This window comes from Zingiber officinale, chromosome 4B (assembly GCF_018446385.1).
Source record: "Zingiber officinale cultivar Zhangliang chromosome 4B, Zo_v1.1, whole genome shotgun sequence".
Classification (NCBI taxonomy): Eukaryota; Viridiplantae; Streptophyta; class Magnoliopsida; order Zingiberales; family Zingiberaceae; genus Zingiber; species Zingiber officinale.
The window spans coordinates 100752921-100759215 of record NC_055993.1 but is presented as its reverse complement, the minus strand read 5'-3'; positions in this window follow the sequence as shown (position 1 = coordinate 100759215).

Sequence of the window (6295 nt, the reverse complement as noted above, 5' to 3'; positions counted from 1 at the left end):
TCGGTCTTTACAATCCCCCATACCTTATAAAAAGTTCGTCCCCGAACTTAAAACAATTCTGGGTACTTCTGTCTCATGCTGGCCTCTGTCTCCCAAGTCGCCTCTGCTGCTGTGTGATTTTGCCAGCTGACTTTGACTAATGGTACTTCCTTGTTCCGTAATTTCTTCACTGCTCGGTCTATTATCTGAATAGGCCGACTGTCATAGCTGAGATCATCATGGACCTGTACCAACTGGGGCTCAATCACCTGGGTGGCGTCTGGAATATGTTTCTTCAGCATGGAGACATGAAACACGTTGTGGACAGCTGACATCTCCTGAGGTAACTCTAGCTCATATGCTACCTTGCCCACTCTCTTCGTGATAAGGTATGGTCCCACATATCTGGGAGCTAGCTTGCCCTTCTTCCCAAAATGCATGACTCCCTTCATGGGAGCTACTCTGAGGAAAACTGTATCCCCAACTGAAAACTCTAGGGGTCTGCGTCGTGTATCGGCATAGCTCTTCTGACGGCTCTGTGCTGTCTCTATCCTCTGGCGAATCTGCTGTATGGCTGCTGTGGTATCTGCTACTAGATCTGTCTGAAGCTCTAGTTCCTTCTGTTCACCACTCTCATACCAGCAGATTGGTGATCTGCACCTCCGCCCATAGAGTGCCTCATAAGGTGCCATGCCGATAGTGGCCTGATAACTGTTGTTGTATGCAAATTCTGCTAGACTCAGATATTTGCACCAACTTCCCTTGAAATCTAGGGCACAAGCTCGAGTACCTGATTTACTCGCTCTGTCTGACCATCTGTCTGAGGATGGAAGGCTGTGCTGAATTTTAACTGGGTGCCCATAGCTGACTGTACACACTTCCAGAAGTGTGATGTAAATCTGTTGTCCTTGTCTGATATAATGGTTCGTGGGACTCCATGCAGCCTAACAATCTCCTTGAGATACAACTGAGCTAACTGCTCCATGGAATATGATATTCTGATAGCTAAGAAGTGGGCTGATTTAGTCAACCTGTCGACTATTACCCAAATGGCATCAAAACCATTCGTGGTTCGGGTAACCCCACTATGAAGTCCATAGAGATATCCTCCCACTTCCATTCTGAAATCTGGATCCGCAACTCCTCCAGTCGCCGATGTTCGCCTTAACCCTCCGAGTTAGAGCGACGATCTTGGCGCGATATCTCGCTCATCCTGTGCCACCAAAATCGCTTTAGATCCCGATACATCTTGGTGGAACCAGGATGCATCGCATAGGGAGTCCTGTGAGCCTCGTCTAGAATCTGCTGTAGTTCCTCCCGATCCGGAACACAAAGTCACCACAAGACACTACCTTGGCGGACACTCAACTCTCCATTTTCGATTCGCTAACCCTTGCTTGATTTTCTGATTTGGGATCCTAATCTGCGGTCCGGATATCATCAAGCAAGGTAGATGCTAAGGACATAGTGGAAAGTCGTCCGACTATAAGCTCGAGACTAAAGGTGTAATCTCCTTCCTTAGGGGCGGTGACATGTAAAAGATAATAAGGTAGCACTGACTTCCTGCTGAGTTATTAGCTTTCCCTGGATGGTAGAGGATATCTATGTCATAATCTTTGACCAGCTCTAACCATCTGCGCTATCGCATATTCTGAGTAAAGAAATACTTGAGACTTTGATGATCTGTATACACTCTGCCCGAGCTCCGCATGGATAATGTCTCCAAATCTTGAGAGCGAACACCATCTGCAAGCTCAAGGTCGTGAGTAGGATAGTTCCTCTCATAATCCTTGAGTTGTGGAGGCATAGGCGATCACCTTACCCTCTTAGTACCGCTCCTAATCCCAATTTAGAGGCGTCAGAGATGTCCCGTGTTTTCTCGGTATAGCTAAAATAGAACCGGTCAATCTCCGTTTTAGTTCATGAAGCCGTTCTCGCATCTGTCCACTGAAATTTCTTGTCCTTCCCGGTGAGGGGTCAGTGGGAGGCTATCCTGGAGAAGTCCTCTCAATTTCTGTAGTAGCGCTAATCCCGTAAAGCTTCGATTTCCTTTGGCGTTCTGGGTCTCTTCCGATTACTTCGCTTCTATCTTGGGATCTACCATAACACTATCCTTGGAGATGATGTGACCTAGAAAGGCTACTGGTCCAGCCAAAATTCACATTTCGTGAATTTGGCGTCCAGCTGGTTCTGCAAAACTGTCTTCGGATGCTCTGCATGGTCCTCCTAAGTGCCGAATAGATAAGAATGTCATCGATGAACACGATGACAAACTTGTCTAAGTATTCTCTGAATACCCTGCTCATGAGGTCCATGAAAGTAGTTGGAGCATTTGTCACGCGAAAGGCATGACTACGAACTCATAATGTCCGTATCTGGTCCTGAAAGTTGTTTTAGGTATATCACCTTCCTTGACTCTAACCTGGTGATATCCTGATCTGAGGTCAATTTTAGAGAACATGTGGCTCCCTTTAGCTGGTCAAACAGGTCATCTATCATGGGAGAGGGTACCTGCTTTTAATTGTGACCTGGTTCAAGGCACGGTAGTCTATGCATAGGCGCATGCTTCCATCCTTCTTCTTCACGAACAACACGGTGCTCCCCATGGTGAGTGACTAGGCGATGAAACCCTTGTCAAGAAGCTCCTGTAATTGCTCCTGAAGTTCCTTTAGTCTGCTGGAGCCATGCGATATGGTGCCTTGGAAATTGGATTTGTACCGGAATGAGCTCTATCTCAAATTCAATCTCACATGGTGCTAAGCCCGGTAGCTCTTCAGGAAGGCTGGGTAGTCACAAACGACTCGAACCTCTGATAGTTGTTCTGGCTGGTGTTGACTACATTTGCTAAAAATCCCATGCATCCCGAATCCAATAGCTGTGTGCTTTCAATGCCGAGAGAAACTTCCGGCTTTCCTCTTTGGCTTCCCGTACTCAAACTGTACTCGCTTGTTAGAATATGACTTTACATTTCGGCACTCTATAGAAGTGCCGTATCATCGAAAATCCATTCCAAAGATGACATCGTAGTCATTTCTAGCACTATCGGATCACCGAAAAGCTCCTGTCGCTATAATGATCGGCACCGCTCGAGCCGCGTAGGCGCCATAATGTCTCCGAGGGTAGCGTTGTCGACCGACTATTGAGTACTCGAGGTGTTGCTAGTTTCTCGCAAATGCCCCGGATACATAAGAGTGGGTTGCCCTAGTATCGAATAAGACAGTTGCATTATGCTGAAAAATACCGATCGACCTGTGACAACTGCCGAGGCATTTGCTACGCCTCTCCGGTCGGTGAGAAAATCCGGCATTTGTGGTAGCTGTGGGCTTTAATGCCTCGATCGATCAGGACCATCTAAGACAAGATACATCCGTGTAGGTGAGCTCCATACTTGTATCGGTGAGGCCGAGGAAGATCGTTTTGTTCGGCATCGCTAGCCATGTGCCCTTCACATCCACATTCAAAACAACCTCGCGTACCCTTGCGGCAAACTCCTGGATGATGTTTCCCACAAGTAGCACACTTGGGATGTCTGGAATGTTTTCCAGCTGGTCCTCCTTTTGGGTCACTACTTGCCTTGCGTTTCCCCTTCCAGTTGGAGCTATGTCCCTGTTGTTTCTGCTGAGTACCTGAGCTAGTTTGTCCCTTGGGCTCTGTGGAAACCTGCTTCTGCTGGGTGATATTGTGCTGATAGTGCTCGGTGATCAGAGCACTACTCACTAGCTCCTCTGTGGTTTGTGGCCTATGAACACCACCAGCCACATTCATTGCGATCTCTGGTCTGAGCATCTTCAGCATCAAGCGTACTCGTTCCTTCTCTGAGCTGACTAGTTCTGGACACAGACGGGCCAACCTGTTGAATTTCTTCACGGCCTCCTGAACTGATAGGTTGCCCTGACGAAACTCTGTAAACTCGTCATAGTGTCGGTTCGTGACTTGCATGTGAAAGAATTCCTCGAAGAATTCTTTCTCGAAGTTGGCCCATGTCATCTGGTTTACTGGCCACTTCGGTTTAATCCGCTCCCACCACATGCGTGCGTCTCCTGTTAAACAGAAGGAGGCACACTTCACCTTTTCGTGCTCTGGCCAATCTAGAAGCTCCATCGTGCTTTCCAGTGTTTTAAACCATGCCTGAGCATCCCATGGTTCGCTGGTGCCTGAGAAGTTCTCGGGCTTAATTCTCTGCCACTGGATAAGGTAAGCTTCTCTCTTAGCCCCTGCTACTGGGGCTACTGGGACTGAGCTGGTACTACCTCCGTGATTACCGGAGTCGTGAGGTTCAGTACTCGAGTGACTGGGGAGTAGTTTGCTGGTTAGCCTTTAAGGAGGCTATCTCCTGCTGCTGTTCAGCTAACTGCTGCTGTAGCTGAGCCACTAATCCGTAAGGTCTGGGAGGAGACGGCTCAGCCGCTGCTGCTTTCTTAGCTGGACGTCCTCGTACCATTTTCTAAATAGCAGAGAACACATATATATAACTAGGCTATCATGTTATAGTTAACTACTGGTAACATGTTAAATACTATCACTGTAAACATAAATTAATTAACTACCAACATGAGAGCAAACATGAAAGCACATATAACTGATATGAAAGCTGAAAACAAAACTTAGTGAGAGATGTTCTTACTTGGAAGCTGTAGGCACAATGCTGATATGTGTGTAGAAAGTAAGGAACCCTGCTCTGATACCACTCTGTAACGACCCAACTCCTGGGTACTAGGCTGTGAGCCAGATCGCTACATTAACTACTGAAACTACTGTGCCGTACTGTGCGGAAAACTGGGTAAAATTAAAATTTCACTAACTGACTCTGTTAATCTGACAACTGATGCACCCATGCTGTTATAAGGAAGGATTCAAGACCCTTTCCGGTTGGTGTATATGTGCTAAGGAGGATTCTTGACCTCCCATCTGAGCTAGGAACTCAAACTAGCTTCCCAGCTAACTGCTGATCGATCCACGGATCGATCAAACTTACTTACGATTCTATGCCCTGCTGGATCGGTCTGCGGACCGATCCAGCAGAGGCTGGATCGGTCGGAAGGACCGATCCAGGTGTGTCTGGATCGGTCTGCGGACCGATCCAGGTGTGTCTGGATCGGTCTGCGGACCGATCCAGGCACTAAATCTCCTCAGGCTCTGTATCAGGTGGATCGGTCGGTGGCCGATCCAGGAGGATACAGTAGCATACTGTATCTCGCTGGATCGGTCGGCTGACCGATCCAGTGGAACAGCTCAGACCCTGATCGGTCTGGGGACCGATCAGTGTCTGATTTCACTCGAGAGTTCTGATTTCAGCACTTTGGCGTGCCAAAACATCACACAACAGTTCTAAAACAATGGAAACACATTCTAGCATATAGGTACTAATGTTCTAAATGTGATAAGCTAAACAAGACATAGTTACTAAGCTAGAACAATTAGTAACAAGACTAAATATGAAACTAGACATGTTAAGTGCTAAAACTGAAATAAAAGCGTATAGATCCCAAGGATCTTTATTCCAGACCCCTTGCACACACACATCATTGTAGCATCGCCCTTCAGCCTCCGCTAATCCACTTTTCTTTTACCGGTATCTGCAGTATAAGAAAAGTAGTATCTGTAAGCCAATAAGCTTAGTAAGAAACCATCTACCTCACAAAAGCATGCATACGATGCAAATATGATTTTAAATCATGCTATTTGAAAAATATACTGAATATGCAAGCATGGCATGGCATGGTATCACACAAAGCATGGCATAACATATAAACCGAACATGCTTTAAACTGATCATGGCATACTTACAAACTAAGCATGAAACTGAACTAGTCAAGTATATATCTAAATCTGTACACAAACTCAAATCATGTAAACTGAACCTGAACTGAACTGAAAGCTAAATTAGTGTTCTCATCATCGGTTTCAAATTTGAAAACTATACATATAATAGATGAAAATACTAAACATCTTGTTGGGCCTGCAATCATTTATCAGCGCAGATCCCACGAGACCCGGATTGCAAGTTCGAATCCAAGGGTTACTAGGTTATCTCGAACCTAGGGACGATCGGGAGTCCAGCCCATGGATATCTGATCCAAGTACAATGAATAAAAGTAAAATACTGAATACTGTTTTATTTTACTTTGCTGTTCTAGGTTATCTGAACCTAGAGCTAGGTTATCTGAACCTAGAGGCTACTGTGGGAGCCTACCCAATGGATATCTGATCCATATAGCTGTGATAACTGATAAACAACTGAATAAAAATGTTTCTAATATATTTTACATGCTGTTAGGACGCCTATTGGTGCATCCTTCTGAACTGGGCATTCTAC